This window comes from Haliotis cracherodii, unplaced genomic scaffold, assembly GCF_022045235.1.
Source record: "Haliotis cracherodii isolate W230 unplaced genomic scaffold, xgHalCrac1.p SCAF_27, whole genome shotgun sequence".
NCBI lineage: Eukaryota > Metazoa > Mollusca > Gastropoda > Lepetellida > Haliotidae > Haliotis > Haliotis cracherodii.
In genome coordinates, this window is record NW_027266283.1 from 475,528 (window position 1) to 491,061 (window position 15,534).

Below are 15,534 nucleotides of genomic sequence, written 5' to 3' on the forward strand. Positions count from 1 at the left end.
TGTTTGGCTCTTTTATACTCAATGTTCTTTTCATCCTCTTTATCATGGGATATACCATAATAGATCCGTTCATTACGGCGTTGTCGAATTGTACGATGCAACTTATTTAAATTATCTTTTTTCCAGTATGGTTTTCAATGAGTCTGCAATTATTAAGATGGTGTACTTAGTTTAGCTGCAGCATGTATCGATTGTAGGATATAGCCGTGATAAATTTCAATGTATTCATGAGCAGGTGCGTACTAAGTCTCGTCAAACAGAGCACATTTAAAATAATTTTCAGTTTCATATAGGAATAACGTCAAGTCTACGTCATTAGCTTTACGCCAGTTAAGATGTTCACCGCCATAGTGGCGTGGCTGGTGATCAGTTCTCAACATAGGAATATTGGACAATGGTCAGATACTGAGTATTGAACTCCAGTATCTGATGTAAAACCAACAACGTTACTAACATGCTGGAGATGATTGAACACATACTCTATCATACTTCTTATTATTTTACTTTTTCTTGTAAACATGTACTTTTACGAATAAATATGACTGTACACCCTGCGCCTCTATGAGATGAGTGGATACGCTGACATTTTACATAGACGTTAAAGTCATCATCCACGTCATGGAGTAATGATTCACGTGTGTCGTCTAGCAAGTGTTCGGAAATAACCAAATTAAACCAAACATCGGTTACATTTACTTGCGTTGTCAGTCCAGTATTTGAAGAGGTCATTATGCGATGATGTCGTATTGGCCACAGCAGATACACACATGAATAGTTATTGAAAGGTGAGGATCCTCCATTTTGTATCCCTTGTAATGAGAGAAGCATCGTCAAGCATCTCCTGCTTGACTGCGTTGATTTTACCATCACAAGGTGATTTCAAATCATCATCAATCAGGGATCTTTTTAATAATTTAGTTAATTATTTAATCATTTAATTATTGTCATTTTAAAGGCAATTGAAGAGACATCATCCGTCGTTAACATTGCGAAAAGATGTGGCATTTCAATATTAATAACTATTCCGGTACCACTTTTTTTCCTTCTAACATCACATTCAGTTTCAGTCTTAAGCTACTTCCATGACTGGTGCTAGTGTGACAGCACTGCAGTTACATGGGAAGATCAGTTTGCATGTATACATACATAAATAGTCACTACAGTTACATGGGAAGATCAGTGTGTATGTATACATGTATACATACATAAGTAGTCACTACAGTTACATGGGAAGATCAGTGTGCATGTATACATACATAAATAGTCACTACAGTAACATGGGAAGATCAGTTTGCATGTATACATTCATAAATAGTCACTACAGTTACATGGGAAGATCAGTTTGCATGCATACATGTATACATACATAAGTAGTCACTACAGTTACATGGGAAGATCAGTTTGTATGCATACATGTATACAGTGAAAGGGCCTTTGAGGGCCATGCGTTTTCGAGTCCCCAGGAAATTGTAGTAGTGATGGGGGCACTAAGGCTATTTGGAAATATGAAAGGGCATTTAATTTGAGGGCCATGTGTATAAGTGATGGAGACTTTGAGGCCTATTCAAATTGGTTGTAGGGTATGTTCTTCTATTGCCGGAGGCATGTTGGGCCTTTTTCTGTTCACCTGAGGGACCCTCAGGGCTATTGTTGAAACATTTCAGGGCCACTTAGGCCTATATTTAATAATTCACAGAGCCACTGATGGTGATTTTGTATTGGTTTCAAAGGTATTCAGTGCCAAGTGTGGCAGTGGCGGGGCCACTTTTGGGACATTGTATTTCAGGGCCACTCAGGAAGATGTGTGTCAAACGTATTGACTGAAATTGTCAGTCAATATACATATTGCTTGATTATAGACATTGACTGTTGGTTGGTTGGTTTGTTGTTGAACGCCGCCCTCAGCAATATTCCAGCTATATGACGGCTGTCTGTAAATAATCGAGTCTGGACCGAAAATCCAGTGATTAGTTTCATGAGCATCGATCCACGCAATTGGGATCGATGACATGCATCAACCAAGTCAGTGAGCCTGACCACCCGATCCCGTCAGTAGCCTTTTACGGCAAGCATTTGTTGCTGAAGACCTATTCTACCCGGATCTTCACGGATCAGACATTGACTGTAATATATATACCAGTCCACATTATGATGCTTCCCTCCCAACTGAATATGACAGCCAAAACAATGATTCTTCTTCCTTGATTGATTGTGTTTTTTGTGTAACATATTAAGCCCTAAAATCGGGGTACAGCTGCCCAGGCTCCACACATCACTCTAAGGAGTTGCGTCCCTAAACTGTGTCAAGATCCTGTGATGTGTTGGTTCGAGTCAATGTCTGCTACTGAAAGGATCAACATAAGTTCTTCCCGTAGAGTTCAGATTGTATGGGTTGTTGCTAAGGTAACGTTTAAACATTGTGCAAGTCCGGCTTCTCTGTCAACCAAAGAGCTGTTGTTTACGTTTCTCCCTTGTGAAGCGACCTGCTCCAGCGATAAAACAAGGACTAGTCGGCTCGGTTTAAGTATATTGTGCACACAGAGAGAGAAACTAGAGTGTGATTAGATTAAACACTTTTAATTACTTGAAAGATCTTTTTGGCGAGTGTTGGGCTGCTTTGCTGCTGCAGCTGATGGATGCCACTGGGAAAGTTTCTCTGCAGGAAGATATTTTATGTGCGCCTCTTGTTTCGACAATTTGAGATACCGGTGCTTTGTGTGTGTGTGTGTGTGTGTGTGTGTGTGTGTGCGTGTGTGTGTGTGTGTGTGTGTGTGTGTGTGGAGATGTGTGGACCGGTCTCAGAGGCCAGCCATCTAGGATCTAAGAAAGATATCGCGTGGAAACGTGATGGCCATAAAATACAGTGTATTTGTTTGTTTGTTGTATACGCCGCACTCAGGAATATGACGGCGGTCTGTAAATTAATCGATTCTGGACAAGACAATTCAGTGATTGACATCATGAGCATCGATCTACGCAATTGGGATCGATGACATGTATCAACCAAGTCAGCGAGCCTGACCACGCGATCCCGTTAGTCGCCTTTTACGACAAGCATAGTCGCCTTATTCGGCCTGTATGGGTTGCTGAAGAAATACAGTGTTACTTCAATGCTGACACTATAAACAATTTGAAGCGAACTAAATATGTTTTTGACTATAGAAAAGGGGAGTATCTTCACGCGCTGAACGAAGAAATAAGCCCATCGAACAAGCACATACGTCAGAAGCTGAGTGGAAAAGTGCGTCAATGTTAGAACAATGAGCTGGCTACAATTCTGACGATGAAAGAAGGATGTTCCGAGCTGAAGCCAGAGTCGCTAAGAAAATTGAGAAGAAGTGATCCAGGTTTTTCCAGGTTTTTTTCGTAATGGAAATCTACAGCGACTGTTACCCACTCCAACTCAGCATGCCTTGTCCCAGCGGCTCTTTCGAACAAACTATAGAACAGGCACGTGCTTCGCGGGCGGAGACCCGTCAACCAATCGAGTCTGGACCAGACAATCCAGTGATTGGCATCATGAGTATCGATCCACGTAATTGGCATACGATGACATGCATCAACCATGCCATCGAGCCTCTTACGGCAAGCATGGGTTGCTGAAGATCAATTCTAACCCGGACCTGAACGGGTTTAGAGAATAAGTGGAATCCACAATGGAGAGATGATTATATAATGAAATAATGTCTGACCATAAGAAGGATTGTGACAGGAGAAATATGAATAAGAACATCTTTATTATACGTTTTAGGGTTACATCATTCGGTGAATGAATTCATTGATGTGTATTTGTTTGAGAAACCAGTCATTTCGTGAAATGCATGAAAAGTTCCGTCTTTTCATGAACTACTTGAAAGGGACAATCGTTTCATTAAATAAATAAACATTCTAGACATTTCATGAAATAGCTAAAATAAAAGGCAAACAGTTCATTAAATGACTAAAACTGTTATCTTGAACCATTATGTGAAAAATTAGTAAGATCAGTAAGTTTCACATCTTCTGTTGGAACAATTCAGGAGATGGTGATCAGAGAGGTATCAAATAGTTATTTGTATTGGAGTTCAAACTACAGTGACAACGGCTGTTGCGTTTCATGTTTGCTTTGTGACACTTGCATCTGTTTGTCCGACAGTTCTTGATTCCACTGCAGCAACGTTTGAAAAAAGCCTTATCCACCACAAAGGGGCAGGGTCGTCTTGGGCGCTGCGATTTGCTGTGCAGAGTTGCGTCCCTTGGGCACGCCAGAAACCTATGATTGTGGGTTTGAATCCCGGTTCACTCCGATGATGTTTCTAGGTTTGTCAGCACCATATCCGTGCTCGTGGGTTTCACCGAAGTGGTAAACGTGTGAGACTTGCATCACTTCGGGCTTTCCTCCCACATTAACCTGACACGTCTTGATATAACTGGAATACTGTTAAAACGGCGTCAAACCCAACTTACTCACTCACTCATCTTATCCACCACAAATGGATAAATGTGTCAGAGCTTATCTGAGTGAGGCACGTGTGTCCCTGTTGTTCAAGGACAAATGCCAAATTGATTTCTTGATAAGCTGCCATTCAGGATACAACCTTTTGTTCCAAAGCTGTAGTGATCATTTTCATTCCTGCCCATGATAGTTCGAACGTCTAAGGTCTCCTCTGCCACCTGTGGTATAGGTACAGGAACAGTTTCCCCTGTTTCACCGCAACTAATGTAATGAAACTCTTCGTCATGGCCACTCCATGTAACACCTGAGCCCTGCTTTGGCACCAGATAGCTGCATCTTGTCTCTGGTCAAGAAGGTTCTGGATAAGAAGGTTCAGTTGTCTCAGAATCAGATGGTTCAGTTGTCACTTGATCAGATGGTTCAGTTGTCACTTGATCAGATGGTTCAGTTGTCACTGGATCAGATGGTTCAGTTGTCACAGGATCAGATGGTTCAGTTGTCCCAGGATTCACATGGTTCAGTGGTCGCAGATGAAGGTGCTTGCTGAGCCCCCAACGTCAGGTAAGTGGCAACAAGCTGAAATGTTACTTCTCCTGCTGACTTTGAGATCAGGGGACGTATGATGCAGAGCTTGATGAGATGGTCTAAGTAAACCATTATCCACTACCCTGACACATGGACTGTATGTCGATTAGATTTACTTGTTCCCGATACGAGAACTCACCAGTCAAGTCCTTTTGGTCATGGGTCGCTTTAGCTTCTTTTGGCACTCTTGACATTATGATATTGATAACGCTGTAAATATGTTGGTGAAAGCTTTTCACATTGGATAAGACTGCACATATAAAATGTTCAGTTCGTCTCCATTGGTGTACAGGGCAACATATTTGTAAACTTTTTATGAATGGACCACTGAAAACAATCTATAAAGGTCAGTGTCGACATGCTTGGGCTGGTGCTATGATTTTATCGTTAGAGGGTATGCACGATATGCACGAGAGGAAGTAGAAAGGAAATCAGAAAACTTACAATTTTAAAACATCATTTATTACAAAGAGAAAAGATATATAAATATATATCTACTAACTACTCCTACTAATGCTACCTTACTCTACCAGTAAACTGTAACACTGTCCCACAACCACTGCTTCTACTACAACACAACAACTAAACTTATGTCTACTACTATTAATACTAATACCACTACTACCTGTCTACACATACAAGCTTGGTACAACAGCCATCGTTGTGCTATACCACAGCAAATCAAATACAATTACATATGCACACAATGCAATTTCAAAGGTTCAGGTATAAAACCTATCACATCTTATATCACATCACAATCATATAGTGATAACAGACATGTGTAAGGGCAGTGTCCAACAACAAAATATAGTTCCGGTCTATCACGACACACTTGGAATGTTAAAGATAACGGATAGTCACTTGAAAATTGTCCTCCACGACGAACAATGGGAATGTTGAATTGACCTCGGTCAATGTATTATCTTTGAAGACCACATTTCATTAGTGAACACTGCATTCACTCACTATACTCTGGACCTGTGACTTGGTTGATGCATGTCATCTTATCCCAACAGATCAATGATCATGATGTCAATCACTGGATTCTCTGGTCCAGACTCGATTATTTACAGACCGCCCTCATATAGCTGGATTACTGCTGAGAGCGGCATTAAACAAGAACAAAACAAACAATAAACTCTGAATGCTACATTCGCTCACTACACTCTGATACAACACTTTGAAGGCAACATCTACACTGACCACAGCAACCGTGTGGTAGGTCATGCCTGCCTCCCTTCAGACGTTCTCCCAGCTACACATCTAGGTGCGTACCAAGTTGTCCCGGGGTAGAAAGCAATGTCCTGCATGTATGACATCTACACTGACCACAGCAACCTTGTGGTAGGTCATGCTTGCCTCCCTTCAGACGTTCTCCCAGCTACACATCTAGGTGCGTACCAAGTTGTCCCCAGGGTAGAAAGGAATGTCCTGCCTGTATGACATCTACTCTGACCACAGCAACCTTGTGGTAGGTCATGCCTGCCTCCCTTCATACGTTTTCCCAGCTACACATCTAGGTGCGAACCAACTTGTCCCCAGGGTAGGAAGGAATGTCCTGCCTGTATGACATCTACACTGATCACAGCAACCTTGTGGTAGGTCCTGCCTGCCTCCCTTCAGACGTTCTCCAAGCTACACATCTAGTTGTCACCGGATCAGATGGTTCAGATGTCGCTGGGAGTCACATCAAACACTACTACTTCAAAGTAATTAGAACTCGTCTAAATACACTGTATACATACTGGTGTATATGTACATACAACTACCACTAATAATAATAGTAATGGCTAAATCATATTTTTAAAAACCCTTTTTGGCAATTTTACTCCATATTTACATCTACAATATACAATATGCTAAACAACATTAAACAAATATGTATAATTCATTCACATTTTTAATAAACTACACAGTTTTACAATTCACGAATGTTAAAAAGTATGAAGTACATGTAGTTGCGCCCAACCTTGGCCTAAGGTGTAATGGTGGTCTGTGGCGTTCTCGCGCTCCACTACAAGATACACATCTGACACTAGACGTGTATCCCTTTACATAACTATTCATTCGCACTACAAGACATTTGATTGGCATGGGGATGGTAGTGGCATGGTGTGGGACGGTATCACACATGGATTGGGAACAGATTTGATTATTGTCAATGGATATTTCCCTCGCCAACGATGTTGTACTATTAGCTGGAATCATCTGCAAAAAGTCTGAACTACTAGATGGCAATGTCAAGCCACATCATACCAAGGTCTTCACCGATTATCTCCGACGAGGAGGCAGATGGACATTGGACTGGCCCGATAAGTCCCTTTAGATGTCTCGCCCATATTTGCAATCGTTTGGTCATAGCGTTTATCTGCGTTGTCCAACAGCATCTATGGGGAACAACGCACGAGACACTTCCTTAAACAAATAACGTTGTCCAATTTATGATTCGAGCGTATGTTCGAATGTGCAGAAATGACGTCATGATAGAACGATGCAAGATATTTTTGCTTTGACAGGAAATCAAACACACAAACTAGTACTATGTCACGATTTATTCTTCCCTGTCAGACATGACTACTGCCCTGTGTTGCAACCATGAGGCCAAACACTATATCATCATGGTCATTTCTGTCGTCGATGTTCACCACATTCGATGTTCACAAATGCTTGGACATGCCTCACCTATCTGCATCTCCTCCAAGAGAGGCCACATGAATAATGTTGTTTCTGTTATCATCGACTAATAATACATCAGCTCCTTCTCTCACAAGTAAGTCAAACACTTGTCTGTGTCCCTTCTCTGCTGCCATCATCAGGGGTGTCCGCCCGCACTGCCCCCTACCGTTCATGTCTGCAACTTTCTGTGAAAGGACATACTTCACCATGTCCACATGTCCTCCAAGACAGGCCACATGGAGGATGTTCTTTCTGTCATCATCTACTAATGATACATCAGCTCCTTCTCTCACAAGTAAGTCAAACACTTGTCTGTGTCCCTTCTCTGCTGCCATCATTACGGGTGTCCGCCCGTACTGCCTCCTACGGTTGATGTCTGCAACCTTCTGTGACAGGACATACTTCACCATATCCATATGTCCTCCAAGACAGGCCATATGGAGGATGTTGGTTCCGTTATCAACCACTAATGATACATCAGCTCCTCCTCTCGCTAGTATGTCAAACTCTTGTCTGTGGTCCTACCTTGATGCCTTCATCACGGGTGTCGATGCGTACTGCCCCCTACTGTAGATGTCTGCAACCTTCTGTGAGAGGACATGCTCCACCATGCCCAAATGTCCCTTCTCTGCTGCCATCATCAGGGGTGTCCGCCCGTACTGCCCCCTACTGTTGATGTCTGCAACCTCCTGTGACAGGACATACTACACCATGTCCACATGTCCTCCATGACAGGCCATATGGAGAATGTTGTTTCCGTCATCATCAACTAATGATACATCAGCTCCTTCTCTCACAAGTAAGTCAAACACTTGTCTGTGTCCCTTCTCTGCTGCCATCATCGCGGGTGTCCGCCCGTACTTCCCCCTACAGTTGATGTCTGCAACCTTCTGTGAGAGGACATACTTCACCATGTCCACATGTCCTCCATGACAGGCCATATGGAGAATGTTGTTTCCGTCATCATCAACTAATGATACATCAGCTCCTTTTCTCACAAGTAAGTCAAAAACTTGTCTGTGTCCCTTCTCTGCTGCCATCATCGCGGGTGTCCGCCTGTACTTCCCCCTACAGTTGATGTCTGCAACCTTCTGTGAGAGGACATATTTTACCATGTCAACATGTCCCCCAAGACAGGCAACATGAAGGATGGTGTCTCCGTCATCATCCATCATAGGTGTCCTCCCGTACTTCAATCTACTTTTAACGTCTACAAGATTCTTAAATAAGATGCGTCTAAGCTGTCCCAGGTATCCCTTCTTGTAGGCATGATAGAGGTCTGTATCAGCATGTAGGTGGTTCTGTGTCACTAAAGAAAAGGATTAATTTGTCACAACAGTGAATAACATCAAAGCCAACGTCTCCCCTGTACGTAAGTTGCCCACATAGTAAGAAGGTCGATTGTTACCCACTTACATGTTACCTTACACAACAGATCTACTCCCAATATAGGACTTCGAACCCTGTCACCGTCAGTCTAAATAGTGAAGATCACTGTTACGACGTAAATTGTAATATCGCTGTAAATTGAAATCAACTGTGATAAAATGTAATAACACTGCTGTAAAATGTAATACTACGGTAAACTGTAATACAGGCTGTAATAACTTCACTGCGGAAAATTGTAAAATATTAGACTGCGGCATATTGTAATAACCACTGCGTTAAATTGTAATAACTTCACTGTGGTTAATTGAAATAAAAACTGCGGCAAATTGTAATAACTTAAACTGCGGCATATTGTAATAACCACTGCGGTAAATTGTTATAACTTCACTGCGGTAAATGATTATAAAATGTGCTCAAATTGTAATAATTATAACCCCTGTGGTCACTTGTAATAAAAGGTTATTCATTTGCAAACATACAAAGAAACCTGCATAAAAATTTAAAATGTGCGACTAAGGTCTTTGGAAATCAAAATCCGGACTTTGAAACGACTGAATGATCAATTCTAATCTACATTAAATTCTTGATATTTGTATTTACTCAGAACGGAATTCGAGTTCCAGTGTTTGTTCGACCTTTACAAGATCAATTCCAACCTCCAGCATGTTCAAGAAATACAAAAAAGCGATTTTGCTTCAATTTCTGTCATTCCTATTGAAAAACAGGTGCGGCATATTGTAATAACATCTTTTAATCATTCCAAATTTACAACTAAATTCGAGTTAAGTGTTTCTTCGACCTTAACCAGATCAATTCCAACCTCCAGCATGTTTAAGGATATAAAAAAACGATTTTGCTTCAATTTCTATCATCTCTATAATTGTGTCAGAAGTAAGTCAATCACTTGTCTGTGTCCCTTCACTACTGCCACCATCAGGGGGGTCCGCCCGTACTGCCCCCTACCGTTCAGACCCGTGAAGATTCCGGGATAGAATAGGTCTTCAGCAACCCATGCTTGCCATAAAAGGCGACTATGCTTGTCGTAAAAGGCGACTAACGGGATCGGGTGGTCAGGTTCGCTGACTTGGTTGATACATGAGCATCGATCCCAATTGCGTGGATCGATGCTCATGATATCAATCATTAGATTGTCTGGTCCAGACTCGATTATTTACAGACCGCCGTCATATAGCTGGAATATTGCTGAGTGCGGCGTTAAACAACAAACCAACCAACCAACCAACCCTACCGTTCATGTCTGCAACCTTCTGTGAGAGGACATACTTCTCCATGTCCACATGTCCTCCAAGACAGGCCACATGGAGGATGTTGTTTCTGTCATCATCTACTAATGATAAATCCGCTCCTTGTGTCACAAGTAAGTCAAACACTTGTCTGTGTCCCTTCTCTGCTGCCACCATCAGGGGTGTCCGCCCGTACTGCCCCCTACCGTTCATGTCTGCAACCTTCTGTGAGAGGACATACTTCACTATGTCAACATGTCCTCCAACACAGGCCACATGGAGGATGTTGCTTCCGTCATCATCCACTAATGATACATCAGCTCCTTCTCTCACAAGTAAGTCAAACACTTGTCTGTGTCCCTTCTCTGCTGCCATCATTACGGGTGTCCGCCTGTACTGCCCCCTACTGTTGATGTCTGCAACCTTCTGTGAGAGGACATACTTCACTATGTCCACATGTCCTCCAAGACAGGCCATATGGAGGATGTTGTTTCCGACATCATCCACTAATGATACATCAGCTCCTTCTCTCACAAGTAAGTCAAACGCTTGTCTGTGTCCCTTCTCTGCTGCCTCCATCAGGGGTGTCCGCCTGTACTTTCCCCTACTGTTGATGTCTACATCCATCTGTAACAGGACATACCTCACCTTGTCCACATGTCCCCCAAGACAGGCAACATGAAGGATGGTGTCTCCGTCATCATCCATCACAGGTGTCCTCCCGTACTTCAGTCTACTTTTAACGTCTACAAGATACTTAAATAAGATGTGTCTAAGCCAGTCCAGGTATCCCTTCTTGTAGGCAAGATAGAGGTCTGTATCAGCATGTAGGTGGTTCTGTGTCACTAAAAGAAAAGGATTAATTTGTCACAACAGTGAATAACATCAGAGCCAACGTCTCCCCTGTACATCAGCTGCCCACATAGAAGAAGGTCGATTGTTACCCACTTACATGTAACCTCACACATGAGAACTACTCCCAATATAGGACTTTGAACCCTGTCACCGTCAGTCTAAATAGTGAAGATCACTGTTACGACGTAAATTGTAATATCGCTGTAAATTGAAATCAACTGTGATAAAATGTAATAACACTGCTGTAAAATGTAACACTACGGTAAATTGTAATACATGCTGTAATAACTTCACTGCGGAAAATTGTAAAAATTTAAACTGCGGCATATTGTAATAACCACTGCGTTAAATTGTAATAACTACTGCCACCATCAGGGGGGTCCGCCCGTACTGCCCCCTACCGTTCAGACCCGTTAAGATTCCGGGGTAGAATAGGTCTTCAGCAACCCATGCTTGCCATAAAAGGCGACTATGCTTGTCGTAAAAGACGACTAACGGGATCGGGTGGTCAGGCTCACTGACTTGTTTGATACATGTCATCGATCCAAATTGCGTGGATCGATGCTCATGATATCAATCACTGGACTATGTGGTCCAGACTCGATTATTTACAGACTGCCGTCTTATAGCTGGAATATTGCTGAGTGCGGCGTTAAACAACCAACCAACCAACCAACCCTACCGTTCATGTTTGCAATCTTCTGTGAGAGGACATACTTCACTATGTCCACATGTCCTCCAATACAGGCAACATTGAGGATGTTGTTTCTGTCATCATCCACTAATGATACATCAGCTCCTTTTCTCACAAGTAAGTCAAACACTTGTCTGTGTCCCTTCTCTGCTGCCATCATCAGGGGTGTCCGCCCGTACTGCCCCCTACTGTTGATGTCTGCAATCTTCTGTGAGAGGACATACTTCACTATGTCCACATGTCCTCCAAGACTGGCCACATGGAGGATGTTGTTTCCGTCATCATCCACTAATGATACATCAGCTCCTTTTCTCACAAGTAAGTCAAACACTTGTCTATGTCCCTTCTCTGCTGCCTCCATCAGGGGTGTCCGCCTGTACTTCCCCCTACTGTTGATGTCTACATCCATCTGTAACAGGACATACCTCACCTTGTCCACATCTCCCCCAAGACAGGCAACATGAAGGATGGTGTCTCCGTCATCATCCATCACAGGTGTCCTCCCGTACTTCAATCTACTTTTAACGTCTACAAGATACTTAAATAAGATGCGTCTAAGCCAGTCCAGGTATCCCTTCTTGTAGGCAAGATAGAGGTCTGTATCAGCATGTAGGTGGTTCTGTGTCACTAAAAGAAAAGGATTAATTTGTCACAACAGGGAATGACATCAGAGCCAACGTCTCCCCTGTACATCAGCTGCCCACATAGAAGAAGGTCGATTGTTACCCACTTACATGTAACCTCACACATGAGAACTACTCCCAATATAGGACTTCGAACCCTGTCACCGTCAGTCTAAATAGTGAAGATCACTGTTACGACGTAAATTGTAATATCGCTGTAAATTGAAATCAACTGTGATAAAATGTAATAACACTGCTGTAAAATGTAATACTACGGTAAATTGTAATACATGCTGTAATAACTTCACTGCGGAAAATTGTAAAAATTTAAACTGCGGCATATTGTAATAACCACTGCGTTAAATTGTAATAACTACTGCCACCATCAGGGGGGTCCGCCCGTACTGCCCCCTACCGTTCAGACCCGTTAAGATTCCGGGGTAGAATAGGTCTTCAGCAACCCATGCTTGCCATAAAAGGCGACTATGCTTGTCGTAAAAGACGACTAACGGGATCGGGTGGTCAGGCTCACTGACTTGTTTGATACATGTCATCGATCCAAATTGCGTGGATCGATGCTCATGATATCAATCACTGGACTATGTGGTCCAGACTCGATTATTTACAGACTGCCGTCTTATAGCTGGAATATTGCTGAGTGCGGCGTTAAACAACCAACCAACCAACCAACCCTACCGTTCATGTTTGCAATCTTCTGTGAGAGGACATACTTCACTATGTCCACATGTCCTCCAATACAGGCAACATTGAGGATGTTGTTTCTGTCATCATCCACTAATGATACATCAGCTCCTTTTCTCACAAGTAAGTCAAACACTTGTCTGTGTCCCTTCTCTGCTGCCATCATCAGGGGTGTCCGCCCGTACTGCCCCCTACTGTTGATGTCTGCAATCTTCTGTGAGAGGACATACTTCACTATGTCCACATGTCCTCCAAGACTGGCCACATGGAGGATGTTGTTTCCGTCATCATCCACTAATGATACATCAGCTCCTTTTCTCACAAGTAAGTCAAACACTTGTCTATGTCCCTTCTCTGCTGCCTCCATCAGGGGTGTCCGCCTGTACTTCCCCCTACTGTTGATGTCTACATCCATCTGTAACAGGACATACCTCACCTTGTCCACATGTCCCCCAAGACAGGCAACATGAAGGATGGTGTCTCCGTCATCATCCATCACAGGTGTCCTCCCGTACTTCAATCTACTTTTAACGTCTACAAGATACTGAAATAAGATGCGTCTAAGCCAGTCCAGGTATCCCTTCTTGTAGGCAAGATAGAGGTCTGTATCAGCATGTAGGTGGTTCTGTGTCACTAAAAGAAAAGGATTAATTTGTCACAACAGTGAATAACATCAGAGCCAACGTCTCCCCTGTACATCAGCTGCCCACATAGAAGAAGGTCGATTGTTACCCACTTACATGTAACCTCACACATGAGAACTACTCCCAATATAGGACTTTGAACCCTGTCACCGTCAGTCTAAATAGTGAAGATCACTGTTACGACGTAAATTGTAATATCGCTGTAAATTGAAATCAACTGTGATAAAATGTAATAACACTGCTGTAAAATGTAATACTACGGTAAATTGTAATACATGCTGTAATAACTTCACTGCGGAAAATTGTAAAAATTTAAACTGCGGCATATTGTAATAACCACTGCGTTAAATTGTAATAACTACTGCCACCATCAGGGGGGTCCGCCCGTACTGCCCCCTACCGTTCAGACCCGTTAAGATTCCGGGGTAGAATAGGTCTTCAGCAACCCATGCTTGCCATAAAAGGCGACTATGCTTGTCGTAAAAGACGACTAACGGGATCGGGTGGTCAGGCTCACTGACTTGTTTGATACATGTCATCGATCCAAATTGCGTGGATCGATGCTCATGATATCAATCACTGGACTATGTGGTCCAGACTCGATTATTTACAGACTGCCGTCTTATAGCTGGAATATTGCTGAGTGCGGCGTTAAACAACCAACCAACCAACCAACCCTACCGTTCATGTTTGCAATCTTCTGTGAGAGGACATACTTCACTATGTCCACATGTCCTCCAATACAGGCAACATTGAGGATGTTGTTTCTGTCATCATCCACTAATGATACATCAGCTCCTTTTCTCACAAGTAAGTCAAACACTTGTCTGTGTCCCTTCTCTGCTGCCATCATCAGGGGTGTCCGCCTGTACTTCCCCCTACTGTTGATGTCTACATCCATCTGTAACAGGACATACCTCACCTTGTCCACATCTCCCCCAAGACAGGCAACATGAAGGATGGTGTCTCCGTCATCATCCATCACAGGTGTCCTCTCGTACTTCAATCTACTTTTAACGTCTACAAGATACTTAAATAAGATGCGTCTAAGCCAGTCCAGGTATCCCTTCTTGTAGGCAAGATAGAGGTCTGTATCAGCATGTAGGTGGTTCTGTGTCACTAAAAGAAAAGGATTAATTTGTCACAACAGGGAATGACATCAAAGCCAACGTCTCCCCTGTACATCAGTTGCCCACATAGTAAGAGGGTCGAATGTTACCCACTTACATGTTACCTTACACATGAGATCTACTCCCAATATAGGACTTTGAACCCTGTCACCGTCAGTCTAAATAGTGAAGATCACTGTTACGACGTAAATTGTAATATCGCTGTAAATTGAAATCAACTGTGATAAAATGTAATAACACTGCTGTAAAATGTAATACTACGGTAAACTGTAATACAGGCTGTAATAACTTCACTGCGGAAAATTGTAAAATATTAGACTGCGGCATATCGTAATAACCACTGCGTTAAATTGTAATAATTTCACTGTGGTTAATTGAAATAAAAACTGCGGCAAATTGTAATAACTTAAACTGCGGCATATTGTAATAACCACTGCTGTAAATTGTTATAACTTCACTGCGGTAAATGATAATAAAATGTGCTCAAATTGTAATAACTATAACCCCTGTGGTCACTTGTAATAAAAGGTTATTCATTTGCAAACATACAAAGA

General features: G+C 42.5%; 1 pseudogene; it reads right to left on the reverse strand.

Moving 5' to 3' along the window:
* The window catches only part of LOC139473118 (serine/threonine-protein phosphatase 6 regulatory ankyrin repeat subunit A-like), a 76,754-nt pseudogene that overhangs the window by 60,832 nt on the left and 388 nt on the right, over window positions 1-15,534 (reverse strand).